Source organism: Capsicum annuum, chromosome 9, assembly GCF_002878395.1.
Source record: "Capsicum annuum cultivar UCD-10X-F1 chromosome 9, UCD10Xv1.1, whole genome shotgun sequence".
NCBI lineage: Eukaryota > Viridiplantae > Streptophyta > Magnoliopsida > Solanales > Solanaceae > Capsicum > Capsicum annuum.
In genome coordinates, this window is record NC_061119.1 from 21,560,420 (window position 1) to 21,578,889 (window position 18,470).

Genomic DNA, 18,470 nt, shown 5'->3' on the forward strand with positions numbered 1-18,470 from the left:
TATCTTTCTCCTTAAGCGAGATGTCTGCAATAAAGTTTGTGAAAAGAACTGAATGCACATCTTACTTCGGGCTGAAAAGCACCATTCATGAAGATAGAGGTATACACTTGAATCAATACACTTTGGCACACTAATGCACTCCTTTCAAGTCCCTGTGTTATTTTATAACCCATAGATGACTCAATCAGAAAGGACCACATCATTAGGAACCTAAGCCATTGCATATGTATCGCCTCGATAATGAGACAACCAACAAAATTAAAGCAAGGAAGGAATTTTGGATAACACTACTAAAAAAGCTGTAAAAAAAAAGACCAGAAAAAAAGACCTCAAAAATAGGTTGAAAATAAGAAACCTCATGAGGTCTCTTTTTTCCTCAATTTATTTTAATTTTTTTTAAATGAAGAGACCTCATGAAGTCGGCAAATAATAAAAAATTTAGCTACACAATATTAGGGACTTCAAGAGGTCGAAAAACAAATGCGAGAAAAGTTAGCGCCAAAATAATGAATAAAAAATGGTAAAATATAAAGCTGGGAATAAAATTTTAAACATTGCGACCTCATGAGGTCGCTATAATTTTAACAAATTACTCCCTCCGTTTCAAAAAGAATGACCTACTTTTCTTTTTAGTCCGTTTCAAAAAGAATGACTCTTTTCCTTTTTTGGCAATACTTTAATTTCAACTTTCCACTTGCATGTTTATGACCACAAGATTGAAGGTATTTTGATACATTTGATACTACTTTAATTTAAGGTCACAAGATTCAAAAGTTTATTTATTTTCTTAAATTTTTTTTCAAGTCAAAGTAGGTAATTCTTTTTTAAATGGAGGGAGTAATATTTATTATTAAAAATAATTGTATGTAATTATTTTATTAAGTGTGAAGTCAAATATATATATATATATATATATATATATATATATATATTTTATATTTATTATTATAATTAAGAGAAAACAAAATCCAAAAGTACAGGGCAACTCTCTCATTCGCCACTCTCTCAGAATTCTCTCCGCACTCTTGATATCGCCCTAAAAGTAAGTGTGAATTCTTGAACATTCGTTTAATTTTTTTCATTCTTTACCGATCAAGCTCTCTCGACCAGTTCTTCCATTCCAAGTAAGGCTGGAATTTTTTTTTGTTTATGTATATAATAGAATTTGAATCTATGAATGTTTTGGGTCTCTTTCATTTTTCCCAAAATGTGAATGAATCGTTAGGGGTTTTGTTGCCTTATTTCAGAATTGTGTTTATGCTTTATATGCCTTGTTGATTTCTTTCATCTTAATTTGAGTTACAGATTCAGTCTTGTACCTCTATGTCTTTTGTGGTTTTGCATTTTTTGTTCTAAGATTTGATACTTTTTGCTTGTATATGCTAGTTTTAGAATGGAAAGTGAAAAGGGTTTATATGGGAAACACAGACAGTTTTGATGTATCCTATTTTTGTTTTATGATAATTTAAGAACTGATGATTTCGAATTTACAATGACTGGTTATGTTTTTAACTAAATTGGGTTTCAATTCGTGCTAGGATTTTGAATTTTGCTATATATTAGCTCTATGTGTTCTTTAGTCTGTTGTTTGAATTCTGTTAAAATTAGTGTTTTAAAAGTGTACCAAATGAGTACACGAAACATATTTTTAATCTACATCTGAGGCATAAATTTTCTACAAGGACTTCAGTTGAAAATCTGGAGGTATAAACATGTAGTGAAACTAGGAAACTTTCCCACTTTCTAAGTATGTGTAGTATCTCCCACCATGTTGCTTGAACTCTTCAAAAAAATCGATGGGTGCATAACGAATCTCCAAAAGTACAATATTTTTGGAAGATCCAAAACGGGTGTAGAAACATTTTTAGAGAGTCCGAGCAACATAGTCTCCCACCTTAGTTGATTGCTGACTGCTGAGCAAGTAGAGAAATTGTTGTTTTCCTTGAATATTGGAAAGTTTGATCAATTTAGAGTACCATGAATATAAAACACAAGTACACAACCAAAAGAGAGCAAAACAAGATGAATAGAGAATTAATGTACTAGTTCTAGTTCAAGTAGAGTCCTCAAGAGAGAGCAAAACAAGAAGACTGATTCACTTCTTACTAAGGGCTTATCAATTTAACTAATACTATAACATATAAAGTAGAGAAATTTAATTACTACCTTTTAAAGTGGTTTCATTATGTTGGTAGCAAAGAATGTCAATGCTAGAGAACCTTTAATAATGAAACCTTTTGTGTAGATGTGTCATGGCTTAATTATTGAATCATTCTTTCCCTTTTCAATTACTTGAATTGAATTCTTGTTATCTTGTGTTTGCTATGGTTTGCTACTCCAGTGCTACTGATGAGTAGTAGTTTTAAGACTAGGTGGATTTTGTAGGAGATGGGCATTTGGTTACTATATTGACTATTTTAAAAGAGCTAACTTTGTGTTGCTGCATCCAGTTCTAGGTACACCAGTAGTGAAATTTTCTTAATAAGTTTTGATGTGATGTTGCTTCATAGGAACTAGTTACTGCTACATTTTAAATTTTCATATGCTATTTTTTACTGAAATACTTAACTGGGGATCTTCCTTAACGGGTTGTTTTATTTAGTTTTCCTATTTATTTTATTTGATTTTATCAATAATGAAAATTGAAATATACTTGTTTTTTTGAGACAAGTAACATCTATATTGTAAACAGAAAACTACACCAAAGATAAAACTAAAGTATTCTTCTTAGTCAAACTACTTTTTTGAGAAACCCCTTGACGAGACGAAGACCACCGTGGAAAATTTTCCCACATTTATAATGGAAGAGTGAAGACTGAGTTTTTGTAATGATACACATTCGATACTTCCTTGGTATTGACTGAAACTTAGTAACTTATTACATTTATAATGGAGTCATGCTGAAGTTTTTATCTGTTTTGACTTTGATGAATTTATTGTTCTTCATTCTCTTTGTCGTCTGGAGTGGTGCATGAAGCTTACTTATGCAAAAGACAACTTGACAAGGATAGAAACTTTGCAATAGATGCTTTCTATGTAAAACCGAGGCAGAGAATCCAAAACACTTGCTGCAAAAAAAGATATGGATGACTGAACCTCTAACGTAAGTAATCTGTTTTAGCTGGATAGTGGTGCATGAAGCTTGCTTATACAAAAGTCAACTTAACGAAGAGAGAATTTGAACTTTACAATAGATTCTTTCTATGTAAAGTAGGGGAAGAAATGAAAAACACTTCTTGTTGCACTGTGTGGCAGCTAGGGATATATCGAGTATGTTCAATGAGTAATGGTGTCAATAGTTTTAAGGAGGATTTGGTGAGCTGGTGCCTACGAAAACAATTATCATTCATAAAGATTTAAAATGTAATGTCACCAGTTTGTCCTCGAAATGAAAATCTGTCCTCTATCAACCTGAACTATTCTTATTAGCTCTTGCAATCCAGGACAGTTATAATTGGGGGAGCAACGGCCAGAGGCAGATAGAGTGTATTTGCTACAAATTCAACTGACGCAGAATGTAGATCCTGATGTTTGGATTGAGTCACGAGCTCAAGTAACTTATATAAGCCTCTATTTCTAGTAATAATTACTTTATTTTCTAAATTTATATTCTAATGTTATTATCATTAAATTCTAGATCGATTTTGCAATCCATAGAGGATTTCCGCCGGACTCTGTCAAATGATAGTCAAGACCTTCCACTTAGCCAAGAGCAGAATGAGACAATATGGTTAGATGCGGTTGGTGGTCCGAGTAGGTATAGGTATGCTTATGGCTTGCCACAATGAACCTTTTGTGAATTTCATTCGAAACTAGAAGGCCTCAGTAGCTTCCAGGATAATGAGTCAAGGGAAATGATTTTGGCTTTGAAGCAGCAGATAGCCAAGTTATCTAATAAAACTAAGGCCGCATTGGCAAGGGAAAGGCAAAGGGATATACAGTATGCGGGAATGAAGGCCCAATTCGATGTATTACTTTCTTTGGGGGGATTCCCCCTTGTCCTGTTGATGCAATTCTCCCTCCTCCTCCATCTCAGTCTCTACTTATTTTACATGGAGTACATGGTCAATACAGAGATGTTACTGAAGAGCCCAGCAGTGATAAAGATGATGAGGATTATTATGTGGAGAATACACCGCCACGTTGTTAAAGTTGAGTGTTGTATTAGATAATTTAAACTATATAACATATGATGGTTGATTTAAATTATTAAGTTTTTTTAATGCATGAGAGCTTTGAATTAGTCTAAACAATAGTACTATTGTATGAATAACTTGACTACTATGTTTTTCGGTTCAATTTCAAGGTACTCTACGTTGATTTTCATTTAGTGTTCATTGGATTGTGGTGTTGTTTTAATTGGTGTGGGCTCTTGGTGTTTGATTTAGTTGATTAGATTGTACATATTATTAAATTGAATTAAATGGCAGGTATCTGTAAAAGCTGTTATTGCCATCTATTTTTTTTTTTTTTTTTTGCAGAAAAGAGACCTTATGAGGTTGCTATTTTGCATTTTAATTTTTCATCAAATGAACAAAAGACACCACAGGAGGTCTCTTTTTTGCAATTTCATTTTCTAGATAGTCACCTGATTAGGTGTCTTTTAATTAAAATAATTAAAAAAAAAATCAAATAGAGACCTTATGAGGACTCTTTTAATTAAAAAATAAAATTTAAAAAATTAAATAGTGACCTTATGAGATTTCTTTTATTAAAATAATAATAATTATAGAAAATAGTTTAGATGGAAAATTCAAAAAATAACGTAGTGACCTCGTGAGGTTGCTTTTAAGTGACCTCACGAGGTCTCTTACAAAAAGCAATCTATGTTTTAGAGACCATCCATTGAGGTCGCTTTTGAAGTCTCTTTTTAAGAAAAAGAGACCTCATCAGGTCTCTTTTTTAGGTCTCTTTTTACAGGTTTTTTAGCTTCATATGGACAAAACTATTGCATGATATAGAGTATGAAAGAATAAGAACATTTCCTAAATACCTAGTAGCCTCCTGATTATAAGTGTGGTGCACAACGCATCCATAAGCAAGACTCTACTAGACACGGTTTCGTAGACACCCTGAGACTCTGAACCGTACTCTGATACTAAGTTTGTCATGACCCAAATGAGGGTGTGTCTATGATGGGAAACCAAGCTTATCAAGACCTAAAATGACTCCTTAGCCTTACATCATAAGCATAGTAATATAAAGAAGTTACAGAAGCCAACTCATAAAATGAAAGAGTTTGATAAATAATGAAATGAAGTTTGAAAACCAAATCCAAATCTAGAAAACAATAACCCAAATAAAACAGTGTCCATGTCTTAAGAAAAAAATTCAAAACACCAACCCACACCATCTACGAAGCCTCTAACATTAAGAACAACTCCTAAGCAGTACACGACTCCAAATCTACCATAAAACCAAGAAATACCATTATGAAAACATATGTGAAAAGTTCAATGCCTTCCAAATGATGGAGGATCACCACATCAACAACTGTCCAATAGAAATACCGAACCACCTAACACTACATTGGGTCACAAGAAAATCCCTCAAAATCTACATGATGAAATGATGTAGCATCCGAGGACGGTCAGTAAGGCGAGTACTAGCATGAAACTTAAGAAAAGTGATAAAATATACAAGTACCAAACTAGAAATAAAACACATGGATAAAATATATATTACAAAAAAATAGTCATAACAACATATGCTCATCAATCATCAAGACAATAGGATGGCAGAGTAGGGGACAAGGGACATGAGATATGATCGTTTAAAATTTAATCCTAAATTATGTAGCTCATACCAACCTTCAGGCACCCATGGACTATATGGGTCCAGCTCCCCTTGCCGGAAGGGCCCTAGTCCATGTTAGCCGCATGGACCGAATAAATTAGGCTAAAGTCACAACTCAATTAGCCTCCAAAAAATATACTGCATATACCTCCAACATTGGCAAACATGGTTTCCAGTGTTGGTCCCCCTGGGACTGCACCTTCTCAGTAAGCTACATAACTCTCTTTAAGACCAAGTAAAACAATTTTCACATACCATTACCATGGAGTCTTTTATTAAGGCATTCCCAACTTAGTATCGTCATACCAATAGACTTTCAAGCTATTCTAATAATGCTAAACCATAACTATTAAACCAATTAGACTCCAAATTCTAGTTTAAAATCCAAAACCACAGACCCCAAGGACATTCCAAAACCTCTTTACCTCTTTTTATCATTTAATGTCATGCAACATTTTAAAAGATGAGTTAAACTCGATAGAATCCTTATTCAAAACAAAATTACGATATATATTGAGGTTCATGTCACTCTCATCATACAAAATCCATAAAGATTGTGAAAAAACAAACTACCGATTCCACCATTACATGAGACATAAACTCAATTTGCAATCCACCATTCAAACCATTAATAAACCATTAAAGATAAGAAAAAATCAATGCAAGTGTAGAGTAACTAAAAACCCTCAGTCCTAGTCTAAAATCAACATTCAAAAACACTTAAATAACAAATAAATTAATGTAATACTACAATATTTAAAATATGGAGTGTCGAACATGCCTTTTTTATGGAGAAAATTTGAGAAAAGCTTGAATTTGAAGCCCTGGAAGCTTGTATTTTGGAGAAGAACTCTTATTTAGTTTTCTTGAGGGTTTGAGAGAAGAGAAATCATGTATTTGCATTATGGGATGATGGAAAACACTTTAGTATTAGTTATAATATGATTTAGGACATAAATGACTAGTTTACCCTAAAAACTAAAGAGAAATGTGAGTTTTAGAGTCTCTGGGAACATGGGTGTGCCACGGCCTTAATGCACAGCATACAGGGTATGACACACTCTTATTGTGGAGCACAAAGGGTGTGTCAATCCCTTATCACACATCCTCACTGGTTTGCTCGCAAAAACTCTCATCACATTTTGCTCGGGTATCAAATTAACGCGAAATTGGTGGCGTTGGAAAGAGGACTCAATCATCTTTTATTTGGTGGATCTTGAGATTGAAAATTTCATATATTATAGATGTTATACACATTCAAATTTGACCCTTGTAGGATCGAATACCAAAATTCTATCGATAACAAAAGTTCTCAACTCACTTGCTCTTAAGTGTTTCCTATGAACATTCTTCACATCAAAAAAAATTTACACACAATGATCATGATACTTATATTTACATAGAAATCATCGGGTTTGAGTTTATACATGTCAGAATTACAGTTCAAATTCTAGTCCAAAAATATGGAGGAAGAGGGGGGGAGGAGTTACATTTGATATCAAGTTAAAGGTCATGTTTATGTATTATGCCAACTTTTTTATGCTAAAATGGCTAGTTGCAATCTGACTGTGTCAAGGAGAGCAACTGGTGCAAAAATTTCTGAGTAGTCTACCCCAAAGATCTTATCGTAGCCCTTCACCACAAGCCTTGCTTTATATTTGTTGATGGAACCCATTGCGTTCAACTTTGTTCTGAAGACCCATTTTACACCAATGATCTTTCTATTAGGAGGTTTCTCAACAAACTCCTAGGTATGATTTTTTTTCGATCAACATTATCTCCTCCTTCACTGTAGCCACCCATTTGTCACCCCATTTGGCTTCCTCATAGCTTGTGGGCCCATAATTTGCAGTATTGCATTTATGATAGATATCAAAGATCAACCTCGTTCCCCGAATAGGAGGATCATCTACTAGATCTTTTGGATCAAATACAGTGTCAACTATTAAATATTATTTAAGCTTCTCCCGATTCCAGCGCTGGTCCTCAATAAAGTAAACATCTCAAGTTACGATAATTTTCTCAACTTGAGGTTGATAGACCTTATGTGCTTTGGACATAACACTGCAGCCTATAAAGATGATATGAATTGTCTTTTTGTCAAGTTTGTCTCGTTTAACCTGAGGAACATGAACAAGACACACATAACCAAACACTTTAAGAAAACTTGGTGATATTTTAAACTCGTACCATGCTTCAAATGGTGTTTTATATTCCAAACACTTCATTGGAAGTCAATTTTGCACAAAAGTTACAGTATTTGCTGTCCTCTGCCCAAAAAATTTTAGGCAGCTCCATTTCATGTAACATACACCTGGCCATCTCCATTATCCATCTATTTCTTCTTTCACTAACACCATTTTGTTCTGGTGTGTAAGGTGTCGTGAGTTGATGCGCAATACTAGCCTCTTCACAGAATGAATTTAATTTTTTTAAGGTATATTTCCTTCCATTATCAGACCTCAAATCTTGAATCTTACAACCACTCTAATTTTCCTCCAATTTCTTGAATTTTCGTAATACAGCAGCTACTTCTGACTTGAATTTCAAGAAAAAAATCCATCACATTCTTGTAAGATCATCAATAAAAATAATATAAAAGATACTACCTTGTAGTGATGGAGTTCTTTGAGGTCCTGTGATATAAGTGTGAATTGCAGCTTTTGTAAGGCTCTCAAGTTGATTTTTAAAAAAGCTTTTTGTGTTGTTTACTAAATTGGTAGGCATGATATTCAGTAGCATTAACATCCAAATCAGGTAGGTTCTCCACCATATTAAATTTTTGCATTTTGAAAAGCCCGTGATAATGATAGTGATCGAGCCTCGCATTCCATAAGTCAGCAACGTTTTCTTTTGCTGAATACACCATTTTCTCTTCCTCTAATGAATTTAATGAGAAATTTTTGCCTATCATTTTGACTTTAAATAACTCTTGTGAAGAGGCGTCCTTGATCAAGCAGTATTTATCTTTGAAATACAATCTGAAACCTTTTTCTAATAATTGACTAACACTTAACAAGTTCAGGTCCACATCGGGTACATAAAGCACATCAGAAATTGTTTTAGTACCTGATTGTGTTTTAATTGTAATGGTTCACATTCCTTTTGCTAGAATATGACCACCATGACCTATTATAACTTTCGTAATTTAGGAAGCCTCAAATCTTTAAGAATTTATTTATCGCAAGTCATATGATTTGTACATCTGCTATTGATAAGAAAAGACTTGCTTGAGGCGCTGCTTGTAAAACACAATGTGACAAAGAGTTGATCCTCTTCCCGTTCATTAACAACTCGAGTATCTGCATCTTTCTACTGAGTTTTGTTCTTTCAAATGATTGATTCATGCCAAACCTTATTGCACTTAGTGCACTTAGCATCAGGCCTTTCCAACACTTGTAAGGTGCATATGTCTGTGTCTGCCGTAATGCTTACAAGGAGGGGAGTTTCCTTTGAAGCTACCTATTTTATTTTTGTTGTTATGTGTTGCAACTTATCCATCTGTTGTTTGGTACTTCTTATTCTTGTTTTTCCTCTTATATCATCCATCATCGTGATGCTTGGCTGGTAAGGCACCTTCAGCAGCTCCTTCTTATCTCATAACACGTCGTTGCTTTTGTGCTTTTGTACTTAATATCTTTGCCAGTGTGATTTTGGACAAATTCGTAGTATTTTCTAAGGTTTAATGGTAGCCTCAAATCTTTCAGTTAACGTTAATAGGATTTTCTGAATGATCCTTGAATCGTTAAAAGTGGAACCCAACAATCTGATGCAATTTGCTATATTAAGAAGTCGGTCAGAGTGGTATCTCTTTCCTTCATCATTTACAAATCAAACTCACGTACTATATTTAGCACTTGCATCCCTTGAATTATTTTTATCTCCTTCATACTCAGTCTTAAGATAATCCCAGACCTCTTTCATTGAGTTCAGAGACATGGTACGAGTGAAGACATTGGATGAAACCATAGTAAATAATTATGCCTTTGACATTGATTTCCTGGTTATCCTTTCCTAGTGAGTTTCAATTTATGCCACCGTGGAATTGTTTGGAGCCATTGAAGAAAAGCTTTTATCTCCATTCATGGTGTCCACTGAATCTGATTGATGCACACACTCACAGGTCCCTCAAGATTAAAGCTCTAATACCAATTGTTGAGTTTATGTTGTAAAGGGAAATAAGAAGCAAGGACATCCAAAAACTAGCGGCTGGAAATAGGGATGTAGTTAAAAGAAGAAGAGATGCAGAGAGCTTTTTTTTCTTTTCTGCTTAACGCAACGTACTTTATTAATTAATCAGATCCTAACTTTAATAGTCCCTATTACAACTGAAAGTAGGTTAAATTAACATTAAAAAAGAACCTATTTTACACCAAAAATAACTAAAACAACTAACAGTTTCCTACCAAAAATAGGAATCTCAATTTGACTAGGTGTCGTATGAAAAAAACTAAAAGAAAATAAAAAGCAAAAGTCATGGACTCTTAAAGAAAATGTCAACAGAATCTAAAATGTAAATAATCCACATAAGTATATCATTTTTCTTGTCAAGGCAAGTACATTTTTTCATAACCTTGGTGTTCGGGTCAGCTTACGTGCACCTTAACAATTTTACAAGATCCTCAACACAAGTTTTTCCTTGAATATAACTATGGAAAGAAGTTACTAATAGCCTAGCCCCGATTCAGAATTAATGGATATGACATATTTTGTGTAGTCTTAACTACAGTATAGACGATTGAAAACACGTGAATTTTATATTTCAAAATTTAAATATAAATTGCAATGAAATAGTTTAGATAAGAATTGAGGTGTTTATTTAAAACATGGCTTAATTAAAGTGCCTAGATAAAATATTCTATGCGTTTAAAGGCTCGCAATGTATTAAATGCTAATATATATCATGCACTGTCCTAGTTGGCATAAAACAACTTATTCTTTTTAGGTAATTTGGATTAGAACAAAATTAGGATTACTTCAGTTGTGCAGGTAATTTTAGCAAACATCATCAAGTTAAGCGCTTCATAATTATTTCGTCATTAAGGCTTTTCTCTACATTTTGATAAGCCAAAGTAACAAATTTCAATGGAAGGAATCAAAGAATCCGGTAAATGCCACTCACTTCAGATTTTCTTATGGAACGAAAAGCTAATAAAGAATCAGCTGTTTCTTAATCCCTTCTTAGTGCCTTAGGCATCTTTCCTTACTGTCTTTTATGAAGAATCCACTTGAGCCCTTCTTAGTGCCTTAGGCATGTTTCCTTACTGTCTTTTGGTCCAAGCTGTTTCTCTTTTGATGCTACTATTGGTTTATGATAAATTGTACCTTGTTCTATGAATGCAATGGATTTTCTTCTGCTTAATGTGTTCTGCTTTTATTTTCTTAATGCATGGTTGTTTTCTTGCATTGATTCTTGATTGTTTTAGTGATAACCCCACTGGCCATGAATTATTAAACTATTTTCACTTAGTGTTCCAGCTTTTTAATGATGTCAAAAGAGGGAAGAACAGATTATACAGTGCTTATAACCCAACTAACTTAACTTGTTTCATTCTGTGATTTTCTATTTTGAATCCTTTACTAAGTATGTCAGGATTGAATAACTGGGTGCTGAGCTACTATGTTTGTCATCATCAAAAAGGGGGAATTTGTTAGGGATTATGAAGTTTTGATGATGGATATGTGATTGAAACATGTTGTGCAAGCTGTTCCATCCAAGTGAATAAAGTTGCAGGCAAGTGATTGAAAAGATAAATCTGCGTGCAAAATAGGAGTGGATAACACTTATCACAATAGAAGTCGAGTTGAACAAGAAGTTGTGCAGAAATTGAGTAGAACAAGAAGTCTTGTAGAAGTTGAGTTGAACAAAAAATCTTGAAGAAGTTCATTCGAACAAGAATTCTTGCACAAATTATGAGAAAATCGTGAAGAGTCCTATTCAAACGACAAGAGGGAGAGAAGGCGGAAAAGAATGAGTGAAACTACCTGGGAGTCCTAGAGAGGATAGAAATATACATCAACTAAAGGACTCTATCAAGTGTTGGATTAAATTGAAGAAACGACTTTCAAAGCATTCACTCATGCACTGATAAGATAATAAACAATCAGCAAAACAGTTCACTTACTTGAAGAAAAACCTGGTCCCTTATTTAGCAAGTCTTAGACTATTTGTAGTAGGTAGGTTCTTTGAGTTGTAATGAGTCATTCTAGTCTCAGTGATCTGTAAACTGAGTTAGGAGTTGTGTCTTCAAGTTGGGGAACTCGAAGACTTGAAAACACTTATCTTGGGAAGATTTGTGTTTTTGTAGTTATAGGAGTTAGAAGTTTTAATTCCTAGTTTACAAGAAGTCTTGTAGTTTTGTTGATTGTTGAGGATCAAGAGTTATAATGAAGTTGGGTTAAATCCTGTAGAGGTACAGGTCATGATTTTTTTACACCTTTCTTGAGTCGGGTTTTTTCCACGTAAAAACACTGTGTTCAGCTTTTACTTCTATGAACCACGTTTACTTACTTGTTCCACAGATAGGCAATCAGTAGAGTATAATATTAAAATGAGTAGGTCTCATACTATAACAGTTTAGGAGGATCAAATGGAAGGGGAAAGGAAAAGGGAGTTGGTGGATTTTGGAAGTGAATCCATGGGTAGCCTTTGAGGAAGGAAGATAAAGAGAAAGTCATTACAGCTCAAACTCACATACTAGATTCAGCACTTACATCCACTTGCATCCCTTGAATCCTTTGATTTCCTTCATACTCAGTCTTAAGATAATCTCATACCGCTTCATTGAGTTCAGAGACATGATACGAGTAAGACATTGGATGAAACTATAGTAAATAATCATGCCTTTGCCTTTGATTTCCTAGTTATCCTTTCCATGTGAGTTTTAATTTGTGCCATCGTGGGATTGTTTGGCAAGGGATCTATCTTGTATTCATCTTTGACAGCCTGCCACAGATCCAAAGCTTTCAGGTATATCTGCATTATAACTGAAAAAATTTGATAACTTTCTCCATCGAAAGTTGGTGGTGCTATTGAAGAAAACTAGTTTCTCCGTTCATGGTTTCCACTAAATTTGATTGATGCACACACTCACAAGTACCTCAAGATTAAATCTCCAATACCAATTATTGATTTTATGTTGTAAAGGGAAATAAGAAGCAAGGACATCCAAAAAGTAGTGGCCGAAAACATCGATGGAGTTAAAAGAAGAACAGACGCAGAGAGCTATTTTTTGGTTAACACAACATACTTTATTGATTAACCAGCTCCTAACTTAAATAGTCCCTATTACAACTAAAAATAGGTTAAATTAACATTAAAAGAACCTATTTTAGACCAAAATTAATAGAAAAAACTAACAGTTTCCTACAAAAAATAGGAATCCCAATTTAACTAGGTGTCATATGAAAAAAAACTGGAGAAAAAAAAAAAGAAAAAGTTGTGCATTCTTATAGCAAATTTCAACAGAATCTAAAATGTAAATAATCCACATAAGTATATCATTTTTCTTGTCAAGGAAAGTATATTTTTTTATAACCTTGGTGTTCGGGTCAGCTTACATGCACCGTGACAATTTTACTAGATCCTTATCAACACAAGGTTTTCTTGTATATAACTATGGAAAGAAGTTACTAATAGCCTAGCCCGGATCAATAATTAAGGAAATGACATATTTTGTGTAGTCTTAATTACTTTATAGGCGATTGAAAACACGTGAATTTTATAAATCAAAGTTTTAATAGAAAGTGCAATTAAATAGTTTAGATAAGAATTGAGGTGTTTATTTCAAACATGACTTGCCTAGATAAAACACTCTACATGTTTAAAGGCTTGCAATGTATTAAGGATAATATATATTATGCACTGTCCTAGTTGGCATAGAACAACTTAATCCTTTTTAGGGAACTTGGATTAGAACAGCATTAGGATTGCTTCGGCTGTGCAGGTAATTTTACAAAACATCATCAAGTTTAAGCGCTTCATAAATATTTCGTCATTAGGGATTTTCTATACATTCTGATAAGCAAAAGTAACAAATTTCAATGGAGGGAATCAAAGAATCTGCAAAATGCCACTCACTTCGGATTTTCTTATGGAACAAAAAGCTAATGAAGAATCAGACTTCACAGTCCAAAGGGTTTTGCTTATTCATAATGAGAAGTACATTAATGATGCTTCATCCTGGTGAGTGCGAAGGCTGCTGTTTTAAATACAGCTACACAATTGAGGCAAGGATGTGTTCTACTGTCATACCTTGTGATCTGTCGAAACTTTGGAATAGAGAAGCGTCATTAGGTACATTGATCGTTTCTGCTACTCTTCAGTAGTTTCTGCCGTAAACTATCAAGAAGTTGGCAGTAGATAACTCTTACCTGCCTTTTCACTAAGTTTTAAGATTTTCAATCTTTAATTCCACCACCACGGCCGACATATATAATCGCCATTAAAATCGATCAGACTCGTATCTATTTCACTGATAAAATTGATTTTGACATTTCCCCCAATTTTGCAATGTATCCTCCCGACATCCCATTGTATCATCGTTTTCAAAAGGAATAGGGGGTTTCCACCGTACACAATGTGAATGATTCATGTGTTAAATACAGTGAGGACATCCACGATCAAGTATCTTGACATATTAAGGGATGTACAAGTGAAGGTGATTCATCCAAAAAAAACCACCTATTGTGGTCGATGTAGCCAACGGTTTTGTCAAAGTCGAGCGATGTTTTAGATCTTGGTGTCCAATTCCAGTCAATAAACTCCAAGATCTAACAGATGAAACTTGTCCAGTTTGTTATGAGGAGTTCAAAGAAGAGAATGAAGTGATTACAACTTATTGTTCGCATGTGTTTGATACAAGGTGTCGCCTTCCATAGCTGTCTAAGAACAACACTTGCCCAAATTGTCAAGTTGTCTATCCATTGCATTATTCGCCCTCTTTTCCAACTTGTAATGTTTGCGCTTATGACATGGACGGTCCAAAGAAGGCGAATAATGAAATGGATACTCAGCTCGACAAGTTGGGAAAGTTGTGTTCTTAGATAGCCATGGTAGGAGACACCTTATATCAAATGAGTGAGAACAATAAGTTGTAATCACTTCATTATCTCCCTTAAGCTCCTTATAAAAAACTAAACTACTTTTATCTATTAGATCTTTGAGTCTATTGATTGGACTTGAAAACCAAGATCTATAACATCGGTCATCCTTTGGCTACATCCACCACAATAGGTGGTTTCGTTGGAAAAATCCCACCTTCACTTGTATATTCCCTTAATATGCCAAGATATTTAAGGATGTCCTCAATGTATGTATCACATGAATAGTTCATATTGGGCACGGTGAAATCCTCCTCATCCATTTTCGAACGGTGAAATACAATGGGATGTCGGGAGGATGCCTTGTGAAATTAGGGTAAACGTCAAAATCAAATTTATCAGTAAAATTGATACAACGAGTCTGGGAGATTCAATAATGATTATACACTTCGGCCTTGGTGGTGGCAGTAAAGCTTGTAAATCTTGAAATTCAATGAAAAGGCAATAAGAGATATCTCCTGCCAACTTTTTGATAGATTGCGGCGGAAACTGAAGAGTAGCAGAAACAAGCAATGCACCTGATAATGCTTCTAGATTCCATAGTTTTGACAGATCAAAGGGGATGACAATAGAACACTTCTTTTCCTCAATTTTGTAGCTGTATTTTGAACAGTAACCGCCACACTCACAAGGCTGAAGCGTTATGAATGTACTTTGTATTATGAACATGCATAATCCTTTTTTACTGTGAAATCTGATTCCTCGCTGGCTTTTCATTCCGTAAGAAAAGCCGAAGTGAGTCACAGTAGTGATTTCTTCTATTCTCTCCATTAAGATATATTGCTTTTGCTTATCAAGTTGTAGAGATATCTCTAAAGCGCTTAACTTGATGAACTTACCTATAATTACCTGCACGTAATCCTAATGTTGTTCTCTAAGTTCCCTAAAAAGGATTAATTTGTTTAAGCAATATATATAATACCAACTAGGCTGGTGTATCATATATATATTTGGCTTAATACATAGCGAGCCACTTAAACAAGAACAACTTTTTATTTAGGCACTTAAACTAAGTCATGTTTTGAAAAGGAGCCTTGGAATAATTGGTAACGTTGTTGCAATGTGACTAGGAGGTCACATGTTCAAACCTTGGAAACAGGGTAGAAATGCAAGGTAAGGTTGTGTACAATAGACCCTTGAGGTTGGGCCCTTCTCAAACCCTGCACATAGCGGGAGCATTAATACACCGGACTGCCCTCTTTACATAAACTAAGTCATGTTTTAATATTTTTATTAGACAATTTATGTTAAAATTTAAAAAATAAAATTAATGCGTTTTGATTCATCTATTCAGTAGTTAAGACCACACAAAAAAAAAATATGTCTTTTCCTTAATTATATGCATCAATCTCAAGTAGAAAACAGCTAATTGAGGCGAACGCTCTTGACCAAAGTTAATCTTTAAATATGCTCTATATATCTCATTTTTTAAAATAGACTGCTTACGTTTTCCTGTTATATAATGCATAAAAAAAATTAGAAGCGCTATATATTTGGGATAGTTATACGAAGATAGAAATCAGGTACTGTTATATTCAAACTACCATTCCAACTCAAGGGAGATGATAGTGTCAGTTCATTTTAGCAACACTAACACTGATCTTCAATCAATACAGGTTCAAACAAATAGATTTAGATAATTTGTAATATCTGATCAGTTAAATACACTACGCTCAGAGTTTAGGTATGTAAACCCGATACAAACCTTATGTTGTGGAATATTCCCTTTGCAATGAAGATATGAAGTTTTGCAGTTTACATTTGCTTGCATCTCGTATGGGGGGATTGATCTTCACATAAGTTGGTTGTTTCCAACTTCACTAGACCTTGAGAAACGGCAAACAAGAAGTATTAAGAATGCTTATATCATTATACTAAGCAAACCTTGTCTCTAATGTGTAGTTAACAATTTGAAAGAAACAGAACAACCATCAACTAAATGCTTTGACATGAAAAAAATTACTTCGCTATCATATTAACATTAGCCAACGCATCATCTAGAACATGAAAAATTGTTTCACTGCAATATGATAGTACCACAAAAAGAAAAAACAGAACACATATTTCAAAAATTATCCTCCAACATGTTATGTTTTCACTTAGGACATTGATGGTCCAAAATAGGCGAATAATGCAAAGGATTAGACGGCTCGACAAATTGGGCACAAGTGTTGTTATCACTTCATTCTCATCTTTTAACTCTTCTTGAAAATAGGAGAGAAATGGGTTTAGGAGGATCAAACGGAAAGGGAAAGTAAAAGGGAGTTGGTATATTTTGGGAGTGAATCCTTGGGTGGCATTTGAGGAAGGAAGAGAAAGAGAGTCATTGAGGCAATTCTAATAAAAAGGATTTGTTTATCCTATGCCAGTTGTTAGGGTTTTAACTTTTATGGCCTATTAAAGTGAATGTTCTTAACCAAGGTTAATTTTAAAATATGCTCTGTCTTATTTAGTAAGGGTTTTAACTTTTACGGCTTATTAAAGTGAATGTCCTTGACCAAGGATAATTTTAAAATATGTTCTGTCTCATTTTTTTTATTGGCTATAGTAAGTTAATATAGTTTGATATAAATATTGGGTGAGGATAGTTATTTTTCCTAAAATAAAAGTAGAGTTTTTGTGTAAAGTAAAATAATTAGGGGTCATTTGGTTAGAATCGTAAGAATAATAATTAATAGCTTCACCTGCATTAGCATGCTTACGTTGTCGTGATTGAATTTATTTTTTGTAAACTCAGCATGTGTAAGTTTGCTCATATTTTTGGCGTCGAATCTTAGATAAAGGAGGATAAGGATAAGTTGATAGCTAACGTAAAATTTGTCATTTTGTGATGAATCTCTAAACCATATACCATTGGGAAGTACCTACCAAAGCATGTGTTGCCTCAACAATCGAGTGTGATGAATAAGGGGCTCCATCATATTGGCGCCCATTGTAAGAATATGAGCAAGAGTTCTCGCATCATAGGTGAGTGTGAATAAAAGACAAATTATTTTTGTCATATCAGTGCCTGAACGTGGTGCAAATATGAAAAGGGTTCCGGCCACATCAAGAAAGGCTATTGGTAACAATGCTAAGTTCTGTCATACTGTCTCATTTCTGTCTCAATATAGTACAAAAAAAGAAAGGTTCGCGCATCATAAATAGATGAAAGTAAAAAAGAAATTACTACCAAGATTCGAGTAGATTTGCTAACCTACAAGATGAGGACATGTTTGAGCAAATCGGGGAGGAGGATATGTTGGATCTTTGTTTTGCAAGTACAGCTGAATGCAAATATTTTTTTCTAAGCAACAATGCAAAAAAAAATATAAGCATGGAGGAAAGAATAATTGTGATGGTGACTGAGGAGTTTGTTTCAACTAACAAATAAATCCAAGAAGAAGTAATAAACTACCAAGTGTTGTCAGACAAATTTGAAGGAGGTGAAAGGAAAATGCCTATTACTTTAGAAAGACTCTTTATCTTTCTTTGTTCATACATTTATAAAAATAAGTTTCAGGTTGATAACTCAACTTTCTTTTTGGTTTTCATCATTTTGTATTATTTAAGTATCCTCATCAGTAATATCA

The 18,470-nt window shown here is 34.0% G+C and overlaps 1 long non-coding RNA gene across 1 annotated transcript; it reads left to right on the forward strand.

Moving 5' to 3' along the window:
- The first annotated feature begins 937 nt into the window (after positions 1-937).
- On the forward strand, positions 938-4,326 carry LOC107856472. The gene is made up of 3 exons (XR_001670564.2): positions 938-1,042; positions 3,444-3,553; positions 3,638-4,326. It is a non-coding gene; the product is annotated as an uncharacterized LOC107856472 (long non-coding RNA).
- The last annotated feature ends 14,144 nt before the right edge of the window (positions 4,327-18,470 follow it).